Genomic DNA, 22540 nt, shown 5'->3' on the forward strand with positions numbered 1-22540 from the left:
ACTTCTACAGGACAGTGTTTTTATCTGGGCTTATTGTTTATCTCTTTAATAGTTAAGCGACTATTAGAAACAATCTTGAAGATGCGTTTTAAGGCAGACTGAGCAAGGACCTGAAACAAGTTAATGGCAAATTGATAGAGCAGTGACTTGGCCTGGGCGCGGTGGCTCCTGCCTGTAATCCCAGCACTTGGGGACGCCGTGGTGGGAGGATTGCTTGAGGCCAGGTGTTTGAGACCAGACCTGTTTCTACAAAAATTAAAAGGTTAGCTGGGTGTGGAGGCGTGTGCCTGTAGTCCCAGCTACTTGAGAGGCTGAAGCATGAGGTTGGAGAATCACTTGAGCCTTGGAGTTTGAGGCTGCAGTGAGCTGTGATGGTACCACTGCACCCCTGCGCTAGCAAGAACAACAAAACAGCAGTTTCTTCCTTTTTGAAGGAAAGTCTACCTTTTAATCCTTTGAGCGAGGTTTTGCAGCTTTACTGGTGAGCAAGACTCCCGTCTCTGCCCTCATGTAGCTTGTCATATCTGGATTATTGAAAAGCAAATGGACACTTAAGTTAAGTGTGAGTGATATAATTTAAGTGAATCCTGGGAACTGTGGGAGAAGAGAAGAAAGACCTCTGTCTTGCATAGGAAAGGAAAGCTTCTTAAGGTAAGGAGTATTTAAATTGACAGGTGAAAGACAAATTGAGAATTACCAAGGTGAAGTACAGTTTAAGAGGAGAAGAGGCCTTCTGGCAGAGAGAACTGTAAGATCAAAGGCCCAAATGTAGGAAAAGAGTGTAGAATGTGGAGGATGGAGGCATTTTAAATAAGGGTCAGATCATGGGCCTTTTGAGTCACATTAAGGACTGTAACTTGAGGATAGTGGGAGTGCCATAGAAAAATATTAAGTAGTAGGTGACAGTATCTTTTTTTTTTGAGATAGGATATAACTCTGTCACCCAGGCTGGAGTGCGACTGTGGCTCACAGCAACCTTAAACTCCAAGGCTCAAGTGATCCTCCCACCTCAGCCTCCTCAGTAGCTGGGACTACAGGTGCATACCACCACGCCTGGCCAGTTTTTAAATTTTTTTGTAGAGATGGAGTTTCTGTATGTTGCCCAGGCTGGCCTTGAAATCCTGGGCTCAAGTGATCCTCTGACCTTGGCCTCCCAAAGTGCTAGGATTACAGGTGTGAGCAACTGTACCCAGCTGTTGACAGTTTCTTGATCATATTTATGCTTGTTAAAGAACATGATGCTTGTAGCGTGTCAATGTAATTAACTTCACTGGGGCAGGAGAGTCCTTTAGAAGGTGGTCGCTGTAATCCAGGTGAGAAGAAATGATGGTCTGCTTTTGGTAGTTAGTGGAGGTAAGAGTGAGATAGCCTCAAGGTATTTAGGAGGTAGACTGATAACAGGACATTGTGATTGCTTGGACATGGGGCACGAGGAAGGAGGATTTCAGGATGATGTCTAGATTTATGTCTTGAGCACCTGTGAATGGTGTTGCTGCTCACAGAGAGAGAACAACATATTTTTGGAGAATTTGATGCCCGTTTTTGAGTTATGCATGGCACATTCAGGTAGAGATGGTCATTAGGCAGTCTGAAAGCTCTGAGAGAGATCTAGGTTGGAGATAAAGATTTGAGGCCAGGTGTGGTGGCTCACGCCTGTCATGTCAACACTTTGGGAGGCTAAGGCGGGAGGATTGCTCGAGGCCAGGAGTTCACAACCAGCTAGGGCAACAATGGGAGACCCAGTCACAGTAAAAAAATAAAAAAATAAAAAATAAATAATAATAATAATAATTCCAGGCATAGCAATGCCCAGCTGTAGTCCCAGCTGCTCAGGCGGCTGAGGCAGGATTGTTTGAGCACAAGGGTTCGAGGCTGCAGTGAGTCATTATTGTGTCACTGTACCTCAGCATGGGTGACAGAGACCCTGTCTCTTAAAAAAAAAGACTTGAGATCTTGATATTTATGATCTTGAAGGTAAATGGGCTTTACAAGTGAGGATAATTTCTTTTACATTTTAAGATAGATGCATATTAAACTTAAGTTGAAAGAGCTGCTCTTTTGTTGGACGTGTTCTAGTGTTGTGAGATTCAACCAAATTGACACATTCCTTTAGTTTTTTTTCACAGTTTTTGTGCCACTTGGAAATTCATTATAAGAAAATACTTCATTGCAGTTATCCATTCTCTTCTGGATATTTATTTCCTATTTTTCTTTGTGAAAAATGAACACTTGTGTTCATAGTGTTACTATGACATTTCCATGTAAGTTTGTGCACATGTGAGAGCTAGGGAGTGGAACTACCGCGTTGAAGGGTATGCGTCAAATGCTTTCTAAAGGCGTTATATTAGTGTACACTCCTACAAGCTGTATAGGAGATGGAGATGGTATATGTTTCATATCCTCTCCTATGTTTTGTATGGCCAGACTTTAAAACTTTTGCTAATCTGATGGGTGTGAAATGGTATTTCGTGATTTTAAATTTGTGTTTCTTAACCACTGGTGATGTTGAGCATCTTTTTTTTTTTGGATGGCGTCTCGCTCGGTTACCAGGCCAGAGTGCAATGGCATGATCTCGGGTCACTGCAGCCTCCACCTCCCGGGTTCAAGCTATTCTCCTGCCTCAGCCTCCCAAGTAGCTGGGACTACAGGTGTGTGCCACCACGCCCGGCTAATTTTTTGTATTTTTAGTAGAGACAGGGTTTCACTGTGTTAGCCAGGGTGATCTCGAACTCCTGACCTCATGATCTGCCTGCCTTGGCCTCCCAAAGTGCTGGGATTACAGGCGTGAGCCACCGTGCTCAGCTGACGTTGAGCATCTTTTCATGTTAATTGTTCGTTCATATTTCCTCTTCTATAAGTTGCCTATTTATATTTTCTTATTTTTCTGTTGGCCTGTTTGTCCATTTCTTTTTGATTTGTAGAATTTGTAGACAGTCTAATCCTTTGTTAATAAAAATCACACCTCCCAGTTTGTGGGTTGTATTCACCTTATTAGCATTCTTTTTTCCCCCATCCTAAAATTTCACCTTCTATGACTTGAAATTTTAAAAAATTTACTGACTCATGAAAATACATTTATCATTTTGCATGTATGTTTTATTTTTTCTAAATAAAGTTTTTATCTTTTGCACATGCAAAAATTTATCCAGTCAGTGGTATGCAATAAAATCATATATCTGAAAATATTTAAAAATAAATGATACAAATGTCAGTAAGTGGTTTATCTGGTTTCTCTTTAATAAAAAGAACTTATCTTTTTTGGCTGAAGGCAATATTTACTTTTTAAAAAAATGGACGAGGTCAGGAGATCATGACCAGCCTGGCCAACATGGTGAAACCCCATCTCTACTAAAAACACAAAAATTAGCTGGGCATTGTGGCGCACGCCTGTAGTCCCAGCTACTTGGGAGGCTAAGGCAGGAAAATCGCTTGAACCCCAGAGGCAGAGGTTGCAGTGAGCCACTGCACCACTGCACTCCAGCCTGGCGACAGAGCGAGACTCCATCTCAAAAAAAGACTATGTTTTAGAGCTGTTTTAGTTTCACAACAAAATTGAGCAGAAAGTACAGAGAATTATTATATTCTCTGCTCTGACACACAGAACCTTCCCCACTATCAACATCCGGTGCCAGAATGGTACATTTGTTACAAGCAGTGAGTCTGCTTTGACACATTATCATCACCCAAAGTCCGTGGTTTCCATTAACATTCATTCTTGATGTTTAGACAAATGTATAATGACGTGTAGCTACTGTTATAGGATCATGCAGAATAGTTTCACTGCCTTAAAATTCTCTGGGCTTTACTGATTCATCCCTCCCTTTACCCCAGCTCCCAGCAACTACTGACATTTTACTGTCTCCATAGTTTTGTCTTTCTTTAGAATGTCATGTTGTTGAAATAATATAGTGTATAGCTTTTAAAGATTGGCTTCTTTCACTTAGTACAGGTTAAGTATCCTTTATCTGAAATGCTTGGGACCACAGGTGTTTTGGGTTTCAGATTTTTTTGATTCTGGAATATTTGGATTATACTGGTTCAGCATCTCTAATCCATGAATTCGAAATCTGAAATACTCCAGTGATTATTTTCTTTGAGTGTCATGTGGTTTCTCAAAAAGCCTCAGATTTTGTAGCATTTTGTATTTTCTATTTTTAATTTAGGGATGCTCAACCCTATGCATTTAAGGTTTCTTCATTTCTTTTTAGTGCTGAATGATACTGTTGTCTGGATGTACACACTTTATCCATTCACCTAGTGAAAGACATCTGGGTTGCTTCCAAAGCTGGTGTAACATCCTTGTACAGGTTTTTGTGTGGATATGTTTTCAACTCATTTGGGTGAATACCAAGGAGAGTGATTGCTGGAATGTATGGCAGGAATGTATTTTGTAGGCTGGGTGTGGCGGCTCATACCTATAATCCCAGCACTTCGGGAGGCTGAGGTGGGAGGATCACGTCAACTCAGGAGTTCGAGACCAGCCTGCACAACATAGTGAAATCCCATCTCTATAGAAAGTAAAAAAAAAGGGCCGGGCGCGATGGCTCACGCCTGTAATCCCAGCACTTTGGGAGGCTGAGGCGGGCAGATCACGAGGTCAGATCAAGACCATCCTGGCTAACGCAGTGAAACCCTGTCTCTACTAAAAATACAAAAAATTAGCTGGGCGTGGTGGCGGCGCCTGTAATCCCAGCTACTCGGGAGGCTGAGGCAGGAGAATGGCGTGAACCAGGGAGGCGGAGGTTACAGTGAGACAAGATTGCACCACTGCACTCCAGCCTGGGCGACAGGGCGAGACTGTGTCTCAAAAAAATAAATAAAATAAATAAATAAATAAAAAGAATGTATTTCATTTTTTAGGAAACTGCTTAAGTCTTCCAAAATGGCTGTACCATTTTTTTTTCCATCAGCAAAAAATGAGAGAGTTCCTTTTGCTGAACATCCTCACCAGCATTTGGTATTGTCCGTGTTCTAGATTTTGATCATTCTAGTAGGTGTGTAGTGGTTTTTCCTTGTTTAATCTGTAATTCTCTGATGACATATTATGTGGAGTATCTTTTCACCTACTTATTTGCCATCTGTGTTTCTCCTCCTTTCCTTCCTTCCTTCCTTCCTTCCTTCCTTCCTTCCTTCCTTCCTTCCTTCCTTCCTTCCCTCCCTCCCTCCCTCCCTCCCTCTCTTTCTTTCTTTTTTCCTTCTTTCCTTCTTCCTTTCTTCCTCTTTCTTCCTTTCTTCCTCTTCCTTCCTTCCTTCCCCTTCCTTCCTTCCTTCCTTCCTTCCTTCCTTCCTTCCTTCCTTCCTTCCTTTCCTTCCTTCCTTCCGTCCGTCCGTCCTTCCTTCTGTCCGTCCTTCCTTCCGTCCTTCCTTCCTTCCTTCCTTCCTTTTGGCAGGATCTCATTCTCTTGCCCAGGCTGCAGTGCGGTGATACAGTCATAGCTCATTGCGGCCTCAAACTCCTGGCCTCAAATTATCTTCTTGCCTCAGCTTCCAGAGTAGCTGGGACTACAGGTGTGCACCATTATGCCTGACTTGTCTGTGGATTTTCTTTAGTAAGGTGTCTGCTCAGGTCTTTTGCCCAGTGGGTTTTTTTTTTTGTTTTTGTTTTGAGAGACAGAGATCCTCACTCTATTGCCCCAACTGGAGTGCAGTGGCATGATCTTGGCTCACTGCAGCCTCCGCTTCCTGGGTTCAAGCGATTCTCCGTGCCTCAGCCTCCTGAGTACCTGGGATTGCAGGTGCACCACCACACCTGCCTAATTTTTTGTATTTTTCATAGAGACAGGGTTTTACAGTGTTGGACAGGCTGGTCTCAAACTCCTGACGTCGAGTGATACGCCCGCCTCAGTCTCTCAAAGTGCTGATATTATAGTCATAAGCCATCGTGTCTGGTCCCCTTTTTCCCAGTTGTTATTTGGGTTGTATGTTTTCTTATTGTTGAATTTTAAGAGTTTTTTGTATATTTTGGGTAACAGTTCTTTTATCAGAAATATACATATAATTTTTTTTTGGTAAATACTTTCAGTCTGTGGCTTCTCATTGTCTTAAGCAATATTTACTTTAAAATAAATGTCAGGCAGTTTAGTCTGTGGACTATAATTTTCTAATGAACTGATGAATGTCGTGACATAAGAAATTAAGACTGTGGTGTCCCTCAACCAAAGAAAACATGGCAATAGCAATACAATTTTAAATAAGCAAAGACTTTCAACCAAAACTACTTACAAAAGGAACAAAGTTTAAATGCCTTAAGGTCTAAATTTAACTATTTTAATATAACAAAAATCACATTAAATTAACTGTTTTCATCACTGTATCTTTATGTTGTTGAAGTAGTTTCTTTTCATTCCTCAGTATATTTCAGCCATGAATATTTTAATTTTTCTTAAATATATAAAATTGAATCTTCTGTTACTCTGTGTCCTCTTATCCTGCTTTTCTTAAAAGCATTTATAACCCCTTACATGTATACGTATTTCATATCTGTTTACTAATTGTGTTTCCTTCACTTAGACGCCATGAGATCAGGGGCTTGTTTTACCGCTCGCTGTTTCCTAAGTCTCTAGTACAGTGTGTGACATCCAGTAAATGCTCAAGGGTTTTTTTTCGAGGAAACAAAAAACATTACTTTACTATTTATTTTTTAAATTACTGCTTATTTCAAAGGTAATTGTTATGGTTTTAATTTGTTATCTTCAAGATGGACTTTACAAAGACTTCTTATAGCTCAAAAGGGCTTAAAATCTCTGCTTATTACTAACTACTGCTTCAAATTTCACATTTCATAATCTTATTTTTTATTTTGTTTTTTGAAGCAGAGTCTTGCTCTGTCGCCCGGGCTGGAGTACAGTGGCACCATCTCGGCTCACTGCAACCTCCACCTCCCGGGTTCAAGCAATTTTCCTGCCTCAACCTCCTGAGTAGCTGGGACTACAGGTGCCTGCTACCATGCCCAGCTAATTTTTGTATTTTTATTAGAGATGGGGTTTCACCATGTTGGCCAGGCTGGTCTCAAACTCCTGACCTTGTGATCTGCCCACCTCGGCCTCTGAAAGTGCTGGGATTACAGGTGTGAGTCATCATGCCTGGCTCACATTTCATAATCTGAGCAACAAATTATGCTACCTAATAGAGTATAGGCCGGGTGCGGTGGCTCAAGCCTGTAATCCCAGCAATTTGGGAGGCCGAGACGGGCGGATCACGAGGTCAGGAGATCGAGACCATCCTGGCGAACACGGTGAAACCCCGTCTCCACTAAAAAAAATACAAAAAACTAGCCGGGCGAGGCGGTGGGCGCCTGTAGTCCCAGCTACTTGGGAGGCTGAGGCAGGAGAATGGCATAAACCCGGGGGGCGGAGCTTGCAGTGAGCTGAGATCCGGCCACTGCACTCCAGCCTGGGCGACAGAGCCAGACTCCGTCTCAAAAAAAAAAAAAAAAAAAAAAAGTATAGTATGAGCCAATTTTTCTTATTTATTTATTTTTGCAATTTACTCATGTAACAGGCCAATTCTTTTTGAGACAGGGTCTCACTCTGTGACCCAGGCTGGTCTTGAATTTGAACTCCTGGCTTCAAGCAGTCCTCCTTTCTTGGCTTCCCAAAGTGCTGGCATTATAGGCATGAGCCACTGCACCCAGCCCCCAGTTCTTATTTTTAGCCAAGTGTAGATTCTTAAGCATTTTGCTGGCAGGTCTGTGTGGTAAGTGATGATACAATCCTTTACCATCATCAAGACCCAGCTTAAGAACAATTTGTTTTTGACATTCATTGTGAGTTTTTTTTTTTTTCCCCTAAGTACTAAATAGAGACAATGTCTTGCTTGTTGCCCAGGCTAGTCTCAAACTCCTGGCTTCAAGAGATCTTCCTGCCTCGACCTCCCAAAGTGCTGGGATTATAGGCATGAGCCACTACTCCTGGGCTTACAGTGTGTTTTAATCCTGCATATTTATTTTATTTTGTTAATTATCTGTAAGTCTCTCCATGGTTTGATCTAGAAATTTGTTTGTCTGAAATTGGCATGTTCTAGGAATATGTCAGTTAGAGGAAAAATACTGTAGATTACCAAGGAAATAGCTAAATAAATGTGTGCCTTTGATGTGAAAAATTGTTTTAATGTGTTTTTTCTTCCAATTTAAAAAATTGTGTTTAAATACAAATAACATAAAACTTACCGTCTTGACCATTTTTTAAGTATACAACTCAGTGATATTAAGTACATTCATATTGTGTAAAGGATGCATATTCTATTATATGCATATGTCATGTTGTGCTTATCCATTTTTTTGTTGGTAGACACTTGAATTGCTTCCACGTTTCATCTATTGTGAATAATGCGTCTGTGAACATGGGTATACAAATATCTCTTTGATACCCAGCTTTCGGGTTTTTTGAGTATATACTCGGAAGTGAAATAGCTACATCGCATGGTAATTCTTTTTTAATTTTTTGAAGTGTTGCCGTAGTGCTTTCAACAACAGTGGTACCGTTTTACATTCCCACCAGCAGTGCACAAGCGATCCAGTGACTCCACATACTCATTGATACTTGTTATGCTTTTTTTAGTAGCCATCCTAATGGGTGTGAGATGGCTTCTTAGTCTGTTCCTGCATCGATGACAGAATAGCATTGACTAGATAATTTATAAATAATGTACATTTATTTCTCACAGTTCTGGAGCTGGGAAGTCCAAGATAAAGATGCCAGCAGATTAGTGTCTGGTGAGGGCCAGCTCTCTCTGCTTTCAAGATGGCACCTTGTTGATGTGTCCTCATATGGCAGAAGGTGGAAGGGCAAAAAAGGGAGCATTAGGACCCTTTCTTCAACCTCTTTTATAAGAGCCCTAATCCATTCATGAAGGCGGAGCCCTCATATCTTCATCACTTCCCCAAAGGCCCCACCTCTTCACACTGTGACAATGGAGATCAAGTTTCAACATGAATTTTGGAGAGACACAAACATTCAAACCATAGCAGGTAGTATCTTGTAGTTTTGATTTGTATTTCCCTAATGATTATTATGTTGACCTTCTTTTCATGTGCTGATTGGCCATTTGTATATCGTCTTTGGAGAAACGTCGATTCAGATCCTTTGCCCATTCTTGTATCATGTTGTTTGTGTCTTTCTTGTTGAGTTTTAGGAGTTCTCTGTGTAGTCTGAATATTAATCCCATACCAGATGGTTTGCAAATATTTTCTCCCATTCTGTGGATGGATTTTTTACTCTGTGTCTTTTGATACACAGAATTTTTCAGTTTCATAAAGTGCAGTTTGTCTATTGTCTTTTGTTGCCTGTGCTTTTGGTATCATATCCAAGAAATCGTTACCAAATTTAGTGTCATAAAGCTTTTAACCTATGTTTTCTTCTAAGAGTTTTATAGTTTTAGATCTTAACATTTCAGTCGTGGATCTCTTTTGAGTTAATTTTTGTATGTGGTGTTAGGTAAGGGTCTTCATTCTTTTGCATGTGGATATCCAGTTTTACAAGCACCATTTGTTGAAAGGACTGTCTTTTCCCCATTGAATTATAGTAACACTCTTGACAAAAATCATTTGACTATATATATGAGGGTTAATTATGGACTGTGTTCTATTCTGGAGGTCAACATGGCTGTCTTTATGACAGTATTAATCTGTTTGATTACTGTGACTTTGTGGTAAGTTTTGAAATCAGAAAGTGTGAATCCTCCAGTTTTACTTTTCTTTTTCAGGATTGTTTTGGCTATCCATTGTCCCTTGAAATTTCATATGAATTTTAGGATAGGTTTTTCTGTTTCTTTTTTTTTTTTGAGATGGAGTCTCCCTCGCTCTATCGCCCAGGCTGGAGTGCAGTGGTGCAATCTTGGTTCACTGCAACATCCGCCTCCCAGGTTCAAGCAATTCTCTTGCCTTAGCCTCCTGAGTAGCTGGGATTACAGGTGCCCGCCACCACACCCAGCTAATTTTTGTATTTTTAGTAAAGATGGGGTTTCACCATGTTGGCCAGGCTGGTCTTAAACTCCTGACCTCAAGTGATCCTCCCACCTCGGCCTCCCAAAGTGCTGAGATTACAGGCGTGAGCCACTGTGCCCAGCCAGGTTTTTCTATTTCTACAAAAAACATCCTTGTAATTTTGACAAGAATTGCATTAAATCTGTAGAAGGCTTTGGGTAATTGACATCTTAACAATATTAAGTCTTCCATTTCATTAACGTGGGATATGTTTCCATTTGTTTATTTCTTTTATACTTTCTTTTTTTTTTAGGTATGTCTCATAGTTTCTATTGTACAAGCCTTTCAGCTCGTTGGTTAAGTGATTTTCTATGTGTTTTGACTATTTTGATGCTATTATAAATGGCATTGTTTTCTTAACTTTCTTTTCAAATTGTACATTCTTAGTGTATATAGAAATGCAACTAATTTTTGTGTGTTGACTGTATCCTGCTACTTTGATGAATTTATTTATTCTAACAGGTTCCTTTGTGGAATCTTTAGGGTTTTCTACATACAAAATAAGGTCATATTGTCTGTAAACAGAAATACTTTTACTTCTTCCTTTCCAATTTGATTGCTTTTTGTTTTTCTTTTTCTTGCCTAGTGACTCTAAGACTTCCAGTGCTATGTTGAATAGAAGTGTTGAAAGCAGTATCCTTGCCTTGTTTCTAATCTCATGGGGGAAGCTTTCAGTAGAGTATGATGTTCACTGTGGTTTTTTGGTATATGGCTTTTATTTTGGTGAAGCAGTTTCCTTTTATTCCTTTTTGTTAAGTGTTTTTTGTCATGAAAAAAAAGAATTTTGTCAATATGATTTTTCTGCATCAATGGAGATGATCATGGATTTTTTTCCCTTCATTCTGTTTATGTGGTATAGTACATTGTTTTTTCTTCATATGTTGAATTATCCTTGCATTCCAGGAATAAATTCTACTAGGTCATGGTGTATAATCCTTTTACTATGCTGTAGAATTCAGTTTGCTAGTCTTTGTTGAGGATTTCTGCCTCAGTGTTCATAAGGGATATTGTTCCATAGTTTATCAGTTGTGTCTGGCTTTGGTATCAGGGTAATGCTGGCAGCATAAAATGAGTTTGGAAGTTTTCCTCCTCTTCACTTTTTTGGAAAAGTTTGAGAAGGATTGGTGTAAGTTCATCTTTAAATGCTTGATAGAATTTGCCGGTGAAGCCATTAGGTCTAGGACTTAATTTTTTTTTCTTTTTTTGAGACAGGATCTCACTGTCACCCAGGCTGGAGTCCAGTGGCATAATCTCCGCTCACTGCAACTTCTGCTTTTTGGGCTCAAGTGATTTTTGTGCCTCAGCCTCCTGTGTAGCTGTGACTGCAGGCTGCGAGCCACCAATGCCCGGCTAATTTTTGTATCTTTTCTAGAAACAGGGTTTCGTCATGTTGCCCAGACTGGTCTCAAACTTCCGAGCTGAAAGCAATCCGCCTGCCTTGGGCTCCCAATGTGCTGGGATTACAGGCATGAGCCACTATGCCCTGACCTGTTTTGGAGATTTTTGATTACAAATTCAGTCTCTTTACTAGTTATAGGTCTATTCAGATTTTCTCTTTCTTTATGAGAAAAGATTAAAGTCTTGATAAGTTGTGTTTCAGGGAATTTTGCATTTCGCCTAGGTGGTCCAGTTTGTTGGCATGTACTTGCTCATAGTACTCTCTTATAATCTTATTTCTCTGGAATTGGTAATAATGTCCCCATTTTCACTTCTGATTTTAGTAATTTGAATCCTCTCTTTAAAAAAAATTCTGTATAGCTAAAGGTTTGTCATTTTGTTGATATTTCTAAGAACCAGTTTTTGGTTTCATTGACTTTTCTCTGTTGTTTTTCTATTTTCTGTTTCTTTTATTTGTGCTGTAATCTTTCCTTATTTCCACTTGCTGGCTTTGGGTTTGGTTTGGTCTTCTTTTTCTAGTTCCTTAAGTCATAAAGTTAGGTTTTTGATCTGAGATCTATCTTTCTTTTTTCTTTTGAGACAGAGTCTTACTCTGTTGTCCAGGCAGGAGTGCAGTGGCATCATCTCATCTCACTGCAACGTCTACCTTCAGGCTCAGGTGATCCAGCCTCCCAAGTAGCTGGGGCTACAGGCATGCACCACCACGCCTGGCTAATTTTTGTATTTTTTGTAGAGATGGGGTTGTGTCATGTTGCCCAGGCTTGTCTCAAACTTCTGAGCTTAAGTGATCCACTTGCCTTGGCTTCTCAAAGTGTTGAGATTACAGGTGTAAGCCACTGTGCCCAGTCCTTTCTTGTTTTTTAATATGAGCATTTATAACTGTATCTTAATGTTTTTTTTTTTCCTTTTCTTAATTTAAAAAATAACTCAAACTTTTTTTTGTGGAGATGGAGACTTGCTATGTTGTCCAGGATGGTCTCAAACTCTTGGGCTCAAACAATCCTCCCACTTCAGTTTTCCAAAATGCTGGGATTACAGACATGGAGCTGCCACCCCTGGCTTGTTTGTTTTGTTTTGTTTTATTTTTTAATAACAAAATGTTCCTTCCATAAGTTTAGTTTCCAAATTTTATTTCCATTCACTACTAAAAATTATTTAACTGCATTTTTTTATATTGCATGTACAGAAATTTAAATTTTTATGAAGTGAAAATGTCATTTTTTGCCTGTCTGCCTTACTTCCTTCCTCCCTCCCTCCCTCTTCTTCCTGTTCTTCTTCTTCCTCCTCCTCCTTCTCCTTCTCCTTTCTTCCTCTCTCTCTCACATAGGATCCTTTTATAAGGTGGGTCATTAAAGACATATTTAAATACGTTGCATGACAAGATTTAAGCTATAGGACAAATAATATTTAAGCATTTAAGCCAATCAGTCTGCAAAAATTTTAGTAGTTTATATTTCTTTCTCCTTGAATTCTGTTAAACACAACATATTTTGAACTTTTGTAGCGTGTCTTAGTTTATACTTCCTTGGAAGTGTCATACTTACGAGTTTTGTGAAGCTGAGTACATGACTTACTGTCAAAGCTGTCAACAGACTTACTCAAATCCAATCAATGTAAAGTGGTAAAATCTAGGGCCAAGAATAAAGTCATATGAAATATTTACTCAAAATACGAATACTTGGGAACAAAAGGGGAACTGAGTGATCAAACCTGTAGCTTAGAAGAAAGAAAAGAAGGCTCACCCTTGTAAACTCAACACTTTGGGAGGTCAGGGTGGGAGGATCACTTGAGGCCAGGATTTTTAGTTCTCTCAATCTGGTGTCTTGTGATGAATAGTTTTCTGTTATTTAGGTGGTAATATTAGGTATCACCAGGAATGTGCAACTATGAGACTGTAGAGATCAACAGCTGTTTTAATGAGTATGCACTGTATCTTTAGTCCTTTCCTAGCCATGGTAAATCAGTGGATTATATCTAGTGATAAACTATGGAATATAAATAAACGCCCAACCTGAGTACACATGACTGAAATTACACAATCTCCTTTAGAATATGAAGATATTTAAATAAGAGGGTGAGGACTTACCGATAGAAAATAAATTTTGAAGTATAAAGATTCTTGACTCTTGATTCTTGATGTGATTGCATTAAGGTTAATGTAGCTAGATTGATTATTCAAGCAAAGGTAACCCAGTTTTCCAGTTATGTTTATTGCTGAAAAACAAGATTGCTAAATTTGTAGGACAGAATGTATAATCCACCTGATGTGGTTTGGATCTGTGTCCCCACCCAAATCTCATGTTAAACTGTAATCCCCATTGCTGGAGGTGGGGCCTGGTGTGGGGGTGATTGGATCATGGGGATGGTGTCTCATGAATGGTTTAGCATCATGCTCTTGGTGCTGTTCTTATGATAAGAGTTCTCACAAGATCTGTTCATTTGAAAGTGTGTAACTCCTCCCCGTGACCCTGGCTCCTGCTCTGGCCATGCAAGACGTGTTTGCTTCCCCTTTGCCTTCTGCCATGATTTGGTTTCCTGAGGCCTTCTCAAAGCCACTATCACACTTCCTGTACAGCCTGCAGAACCATGAGCCAATTAAACCTCTTTTCTTTATTAATTACCCAGTCTGAGATACTGTCTTTTTTTTTTTTTTTTTTGAGATGGAGTCTCGCTCTGTTGCCTAGGCTGAGTGCAGTGGCACAATCTCGGCTCACTGCGACCTCTGCCTCCCGGGTTCAAGCAATTCTTCTGCCTCAGCCTCCTGAGTAGCTGGGATTACAGGCGTGCACCACCACACCCAGCTAATTTTTGTATTTTTAGTAGAAATGAGGTTTACACGTTGGTCAAGCTGGTCTCCAACTTCCGACCTCATGATCTGCCCACCTTTGCCTCCCAAAATGCTGGGATTACAGGCATCAGCCACCGCACCAGGCCTCAGGTATTTCTTTATAGCAATGCAAGAATAGACTAATACATCATCCTTAACAGTTAATGAAATTAATTGGAAGTGATTGGGCTTGTATATGTGTTCCTTTAATTTTGAGAGTTCATCAGCAAAGGGCAACAGTAACCATAGCCATACAAAATGAAACATAGAGTTGGATGCAATCAATCCTAATTTTATAGAAAGACAAGAAAGCACAGATCTCAGTCTGTCTGTGCCTTGTCTCGTGGAGAGTGAGAGCTAGATCAGGAGTTCTTATATTTGTAGGAGTTAGACCGTGTTTAATGTAAGTGGCAATAGGTTGGTTGCAGTGGCTCATGCCTATAATCCCAGCACTTTGGGAGGCTGGAGCGGGTGGATCACTTGAGATCAGGAGTTTGAGACTAGTCTGGACAACATAGTGAAACCTGTCTCTACTAAAAGTACACAAAAAAGTAGCTGGGCGTGGTGGTGCTCACCTGTAATCCCAGCTACTCATAAGGCAGAGGCAGGAGAATCGCTTGAACCTGGGAAGCACACTTTCAGTGAGCCGAGATTGCACCATTGCACTCCAGCCTGGGTGACAGAGCAAGACTCTGTCTCAAAAAAAAAATATATATATATATATTATAATTATATTGTTAAATTATATTTGCATTATATAAATATGTGTGTATATAAAATATATATGTATATAAATATATGATGTGTGTGTATATATATAAATATATGTATGTGTGTATATATATGGCAGTAGAACTTTTGCCTCAGCCTTCTGAGAAAGAAAATGAAGATTTCTTTTTCATCCCATGAATTACCTTTCACTTCGGGGAATGGGTTGAGAATGGAAAGGGGAGGCAGGGAATCTGCTTACTTACCTTTCTTCCTGAATGCTACAACACATTTTCAGGGTATCTAGTTGGGAACATTTTTATTCTCATGTGCTGCCTATAATTCAATAATTTTATATTTCTGGGATATTTAAAAATATTTGATTAATCTCTTCCTTAGAAGCACATTTTTGGTTCATCACAATATCAGGCCAGAAGTGTTTTTCAATGTTTCTAAAATTGTTTTTCAGCCATTTTAATTTGACTTAAACCTGATGTTAATTCTCAGTCCTCTTGTTTGACCTGTCAGCAGCTTTTGACATACTTGATTACTCCTCCTTCTTTGATACACTTTTTTCACTTCCCTTCTCTGTGGCACTCTCTTGGTTTTCTTCTTACTTTATGTGTGTATATACGTGTGTTGCCTAGGCTGGTCTTGAACTCCTGGGCTCAAGTGATCTTGTGCCTCAGCCTTCCAAAGTGCCGGGATTGTAGGAATGAGCCACCTTGTGGGGCCTGGTTTTCTTCTTATTTCATCAGTTGCTGCTTCTCAGATTCTTTTCCTCATTCCTTTTGTTCTTCCTGACCTTTACTATCAAAATGCCCCAAGCTTAAGGCATCTCTGCCTTTACTTTTTATTTTAATAATGTCCAGTCTTATAGCTGCCGATACTATCTATGTGCTCTTGATTCCTAAACTTACACCTCCAACTCAGACTTCTAAACTCGAGACTCATGTGCATCCACCTGTTTGAAGTCAACCCTTGTATATCTTAATAAATATTTTGGAGTCAAATCCAAAACTGAGCTCTAGATCTTCTCTCCCTAAATCTGTTATGCCTGTAGTCTTCCCCATCTCAGTTGGTCATAGCTAGTTTTCTTTTTGCTCCAGCCTGAAAGTTTGAAATTATACTTGATTACACATTTACCTGTACCTGGTGTACCCATGCATATGCTTGCATGTCACATCTAATTCATCAAGAAATCCTCTTGGCTCTACATACAAAATATATCCAGAATCTTAGCATTTCTCACCACTGATTGCTACTTACCTTGTGCCGTCTTCATCTTTCATCTGGATGACTGCTGTAGCCTCCTTACTAGTCTCTTTGCTTCTTCCTCTTTTGTTTCTTTGCAGTCTTCTCCACATAGTAGCCAGAATGAGTCTTGACAAAGTATGTTAAAGCCTGTTTCTTCTCTGGTGCAGACCTTTCAGTGGTTACCCAGTATAGCTGCTGTTATCATTGCTGTGGGCCTACAAGGCTCTGAATGTGATGGGGCGCTCCGTTAGTATTCTGACTTTTTCTGCAGCTCTCCCCCTTTCTGGTTCTGTTTCGGCCATACAGGCCTCCTTGCTACTGAACGTTCCAGGAATGTTGCATTGGTGGCTTTTTCGGCCTGTAACACCCTTGTCTGCATGGCTCACTGTGTTACTTCAGGTCTTTGCTCAAATGTCACTTTCTCAGTGAGAACTATTTTGATCAATTTTAAATAGTAAAATTGTAGCCGTCCCTCTCTCCCCTTGTTTCGCTTTCCTTTTTTCCCATAGTACTTACCACATTATCGCATAGCATCCAATTGACGTCTTGATGATGTTTACTGTTCATAGCTTGTCTTCCCCTTCAGAATGTAAGCTCTAGGATGGCAAGGATCATTGTTTATTTTGTTCTTATATTCCAAACAATACACATTTGCTGCCATTTGTTGTTAGAGAAAAGGGAAATTTCTTCATTTGCCAGAATTTTTCTAGGAATGGTATTTTTTTAAAAATAAATTTTTAGTTGTTGGTTTTAAACTTTTCCCTGCTTCTGATTAGTATGACTTGTTTGATTCTTTTCTTCAAGTGTCCACGGATCCTGTCTGATCGCAAATTGAATGCCTTGAAGAAATCATGATCATGTAATTTTGTGCTCCTGGTGGAGCAAATACCTTCTTAGCTCCCGTCAAATTTCTGTCAAGGCCTGTTTTAGAAGTCCAAATCTGTGTTATTCTAGAAGAGTATTATATTATAAAAATTTTCCTTTTCTGTCAACTTAAAAAATTATACCTATAATAATGGTTACACATAGGTAAATAGGTACGACCTTGTATGCCAAAAGAAGACTTTTTCCTTTTTTCATTGTAACTTTAGTTTTAAGGTTTATGCAATTATTTGTAGTTCTTTATTATTTTATTTTTTTCTGGTGACTTTCGTAGTAACATTTATATAAGGCTGGAGAGGCCATAGCAGATTAGAATAACAAGGCTGCATGCAGCAAGAGGGAATTGGAAAGTTGCACATAAATACATGTATACTGAGATACAGGTATGTAACCATTTTGAGTGACCCCAGGCCGCAAATAACAGTTGTTTTAAATGCTCCATTCATCCACCCATTCAACAAGTGTTTACCTGGTAACTAACTGAACTAGAGATAGCTAAATGAATCATAGTGTCTGCTTTTGAGGCCCTCAGTCTAGACATAATGACCAGGAATTTAATTATCATTAGTAAATTGAATGTCAGGCGCTCTATTTGAAGTGCGCCGAGTGCTCTGTGGAAATGGTGGTGGGGGGTTGCTCATTCTGCTGAGGAGTAGAAGGTGCTTCGGTGTTAGACGTTTACCATCCCAGATGGTTTATGTGTGAAGATTGTCTTTAAAACCCTGAGCCTGTTTATTAGGCTCTTAAATTTGTATTCAGCTTCCTCTTTACAGATCTTGTAAAATTTCTGGGGCTTAATGGAGATGAAATACTGTGTAAAATGATTTTTTTAAACACAGCTGCTTTACTTTCATCTAATAGTTCTGTCATTTAGCAGCTAAGTTTTCTCTCAATTCAAGATTCTGTGATTCTGGGGTTGTCGCTCATGTACTCAATGCTTTTCTCTTTGTGTTTTGCATTACTGTTCTGTAGTCATCTCTCTTTGTTTTGGAGACAGAGTTCACTCTGTCTTCCAAGCTGGAGCGCAGTGGCACAGTCTCAACTCACTGCAACCTCTGCCTCCTGGGTTCAGGTGATCCTCCTGCCTCAGTCACCGGAGTAGCTGGGATTACAGGTGTGCACCCCCACGCCCGGCTAATTTTTTTGTATTTTTAGTACAGACAGGGTTTCACTGTGTTGGCCAGGCTGGTCTCAAACTGCTGACCTCAAGAGATCCACCCACCTCGGCCTCCCAAAATGCTGGGATTACGGGCGTGAGCCACTGTGCCCAGCCTAGTAGTCTTCTCTTAACATACAAATGTGATACCTTGCATGAAGGTGGCATGTAGATTATAAAACATAGGGAGATGTAATGCAGATTAACTTTTATGTATTAATACAGATGCTTGGTTGTTTATGGAGGAGCCTGGGAAAGTTATAAATGTGACTGTTGAGCAGCCCATGATATGTTGTGGAGAGAACCCTGCAAGGCTGAGTATTTGGTTCCCTACCTGCTGTGATTTGCAGAATATTTTGTGCCTCCAGTATTACTTCCAATTCCTGAAAAGGGCAGTGGGAAACAGCCATAAAAGCAGGAATGTGGCAGGTTTCTGATTATAATGTAGTTAGTTAATTAGTTAATTATAGAGACCAGAGTCTGGCTCTGCTGCCGGGGCTGGTCTGAAACTCCTGGGCTCACGCTGTCCTCCTGCCTTGGCCTTCCCAAGCTGCTGGCAGTATTACAGGCATGAGCCACCTCGCCTGGCCTCTGATTCTAATTTTTGACAGTTTTGTCTGGGCCTGTCCCTAAATACCCTACCATCTTGCTTCCTTCTCTCATTGAGGGTCTGCTTATATCCCATCTTTGAAATACTTGGTCGTCTTTTCATTATTATCAGCCACCATGTTCTTTCTTCATGGAAATCTCCTCTGCCCCTTTTGTGAATCATGAAGTTTACAATGCTGTCTCCTTAGATGTATTGCCTGTGGCACTCTACTAATAACACCAAACTTTAACTGCTTTGGTTGAAAATCTGATTTTAACCCTTTAAGCAATGATAAGCTAATTTTCCTGTCATGTTGAAGCCTACTACAATGGTAAGAATTCTTGGAAATGGAATGATTTTGTAGAAAGTTAACTTTAAAAAAAGTTTTTTTTTTAAGACTTTCTCCCCGTAATGCTCATTTTTCTCATTAACGTAACCTTACCCCTCTTTAGATGACCAGTGCCTTCATTCTAGTTTTACACCCTGTGTGGTGAAAACTGGAAGCGACTCTTAGCCATTTGTCACCAATAATTTATTGATCCCAACATGATAAATGGCCAGGCCTTCTTCTGCCACCTTTTTCTTATGGCATAGTAGAATGATGTTAACTGGCATTGTAATTATAGTGCCATTTCGCCTACTTGGGTCTGCTAACTCCCTGAACAAGAAACGCAGGCTGTTAAAGGGGGAGGGTGAAATAGAAATAGAGCTTTCTAAACTAGAATGGATTTTTTTGTTTTTTTCAGGGAAAAAGAATAACTTAATATCTGATTACACTTAAAACATTACTAGTATTTCCTTAGATTAGTATTCTGTAAATAATGAATATTTGCCACTGGACATGTTAAAAATGACTGTATATAGCTACTATCTTTATGCAGAGCAAATTTGGAAGTGACTATTGAAATCATCTACCTGTTAATATGAGAAGCTGAAGCCCCAGGAACAGAAGATTCTATAGACCTCTCCTGCCACCTCAAATTCTCTATGTAGGATGATTATCTGGAACATATATATATATATATATATATATATATATATTTTTTTTTTTTTTTTTTTTTTTTTGAGATGGAGTTTCACTCTTGTTGCCTAGGCTGGAGTGCAATGGTGCAATCTCAGCTCACCGCAACCTTCGACTCCCAGGTTCAAGCGATTCTCCTGCCTCAGCCCTCCAAGTAGCTGGGATTACAGGCATGCACCACCATACCCGACTAATTTTGTATTTTTAGTAGACACAGGGTTTCATCATGTTGGTCAGGCTGTCTTGAACTCCCAACCTCAGGTGATCCTCCCACCTCGGCCTCCCAAAGTGCTGGGATTACAGGCGTGAGCCGTTGCACCCGGCGCTATTATCTGGATAATATTTTAAGTTCTTCCTTTTTTTTTTTTTTTTTTTAAATCATGAGCTGGGATTTAAAGGGGTTATTGATATCTGAGTTATGACTTAAGAGTGTGATATTCATTCACCAGGGCCATACCATTTGCATCTCAACCTTGTGCTGTGATTTGGTTGCTTTTTCAATTATACACCTCCCTGGCTCCCTGATGGTTTTATTTTGGATACTATGTATTGACAGAGGAAAATTTGAGGGCAAAAGGGTTATAGATTTTTTTTTTAAGCTCCTTTTTTAAAAAAAAGTTTTTCCCCTCCCCGCTCCATCACTGGGAAGTGGCAGAGTAATGTTTACAATCCGTAAAACAGAAATATAATGGAGCTTGCTAAGAAAAATACAAATGTGGATGGAAAACAAAATTTTTTTTCTGGCCAAGTGTGGTGGCTCACACCTGTAATCCTAGTACTTTGGGAGGCTGGGACGGGAGGATTGCTGCAGGCCAGGAGGTTTGAGACCAGACTGCTCAACAAGACTGGTCAACATAGTGAGATCCTGTCTCTACAAAAAATAAAATACATCTGTTTTCCTCCAAAATGTTAAGCCAAACAAAAAACTTGAAAAATCCCACTATTTTCATCTATATTCGTACTCCTTGTCTTTTAAGAAGTATGCAGAGGAGACTTTTGAGAAGATGGATGAAACTTGTTAATATAAAATCTGGTGAGGCTTTTTTTTTTTATGGCTTAAACATTTTCTTCCCCCCTTAACTCTGTTGAGGGCACAAGCAAGGGCCACCTGGAGGAAATCTTACTTAGAAGAGAAACAAATCCAGGTTCTATTAGATTGGTGCAAAAGTAATGGCAAAAACCGCAATTACTTTTGCACCAACCCAATAGCTTTCCTTTGAATACTTAATCCCGAATAATAGAATGTTAGGTCTTGAAGTGATATTAAAGATGTTCCAGAGTGAGAGAACTGAGGTCTGGTGTGGTTAAATGATTTTTTCAGGGACTCATATTAGTTGACAGACTAAAATGTTGGTTTTCATTTCTAGTTTGTTTTTCCACTACTCCCTTTCCTATTACAGGATTGAATTTCTCATGGATTTTGCTAGGTTTGCTTAGTAGACCAATTTGAGCACATAGGAGCAGTTACAACATTTCTAAGATAATAAATAGAGAAGAAAGGCCTTTTAATTTCATCCATTGAAACTTCTGAAAACAATGAAGGCAGAGACATTTATTTTCTTTATTTATTTAGAGATGGAGTTTCACTCTTGTTGCCCAGGCTGGAGTGCAATGGCACGATTTTGGCTCACTGCAACCTCTGCCTCCCGGGTTCAAGCGATTCTTTTGCCTCAGCCTCCCGAGTAGCTGGGGTTACAGGCGTACGCCACTACGCCTGGCTAATTTTGTATTTTTAGTAGAGATGGGAGTTTCACCATGTTGATCAGGCTGCCCTCAAACTCCTGAGCTCCCGTGATCTACCTGCCTGGGCCTTCCAAAGTGCTGGGATTTCAGCCATAAGCCACCACACCACACCCGGCCAGCAGAGACGTTTATAAAAGGTTATTATTATATAACAAATACACAGTTGCTTCTTGGCCCTTTGGCTAAGATTAAGTATAAATATAAATTTAGAACTATAACCTTCCTTCTTACTGATTCTGTATTGGTTCTCCTCTGTTTTTTAGGCTCTTAAAGGAGCTGGATAGAATCTACCTTGATAACCCTAGAAACCAAGTGGATTTTAAAATATATCATCATCGTATGTATCATACATATGTAGTCCTCTAGCCTAGACTGAAGGTAGGAAGTTAGAAGAAGACTCCAGTCTGTATTTGACATGTGATCTTTGGAAAGGGACAGCAGTACTGAAGTGTTTTTATCTTTCTTCCAGTAAAAGCCTTTTGCACTCCTAGAAGTGTTTTCCCTTAAAGGAAATTAGATTTGCTGTTTTAATTGCTGATCTTAGGCCTGTTTTAACTGCCTTTTGCCCCTTTTTCACACTATTTCAAATTCAATTTGGAAGTATGTGATGATCTTATTACTGCTTTCTTCTCATGTGGCCCCGTAACATGAAAACAAAAAGAGATTGTATATTTTCTTCAACACTATATAAATAACCATAGCGGACATTCACTGACTACTTAGTGTTTTCACATGTATATTAACATTTGTCATATGTCTCTGTGGGAGAGACTGTTGTTTATCTGTGTTTTAAAGAAGAAATTGAAACACAAAGAACTTGTTCATCATTACACAGCTAGTACAAAGTAGAGTAGGGATTCAAACACCAGAAGTTTTCTTTTTATTTTTTTTAAACTTTATTCTACTGCCTCTCAACATAAAGATGTTGTAGAGTCCCAGCATAAAGGACCCAGAACCTAACCAAACTAGTACGGGGT

The 22540-nt window shown here is 39.6% G+C and overlaps 1 protein-coding gene across 9 annotated transcripts in view; it reads left to right on the forward strand.

The window, feature by feature from the left end:
• LOC105470801 (ArfGAP with coiled-coil, ankyrin repeat and PH domains 2) overlaps positions 1-22540 on the forward strand; it is a 175644-nt gene that overhangs the window by 30466 nt on the left and 122638 nt on the right. The window contains exon 2 of one of the 9 annotated variants that reach the window (XM_071090620.1): positions 8665-8968. The exons of 7 other annotated variants lie outside the window; for them this stretch is intronic. The gene's annotated coding sequence lies outside the window, so the exon portion shown is untranslated. Of the gene's footprint in view, positions 1-8664; positions 8969-20232; positions 21901-22540 lie in introns of those variants that run through there. One more of the 9 variants, XM_071090621.1, reaches the window with a different exon arrangement.

This window comes from Macaca nemestrina, chromosome 2, assembly GCF_043159975.1.
Source record: "Macaca nemestrina isolate mMacNem1 chromosome 2, mMacNem.hap1, whole genome shotgun sequence".
Taxonomy (NCBI): Eukaryota; Metazoa; Chordata; class Mammalia; order Primates; family Cercopithecidae; genus Macaca; species Macaca nemestrina.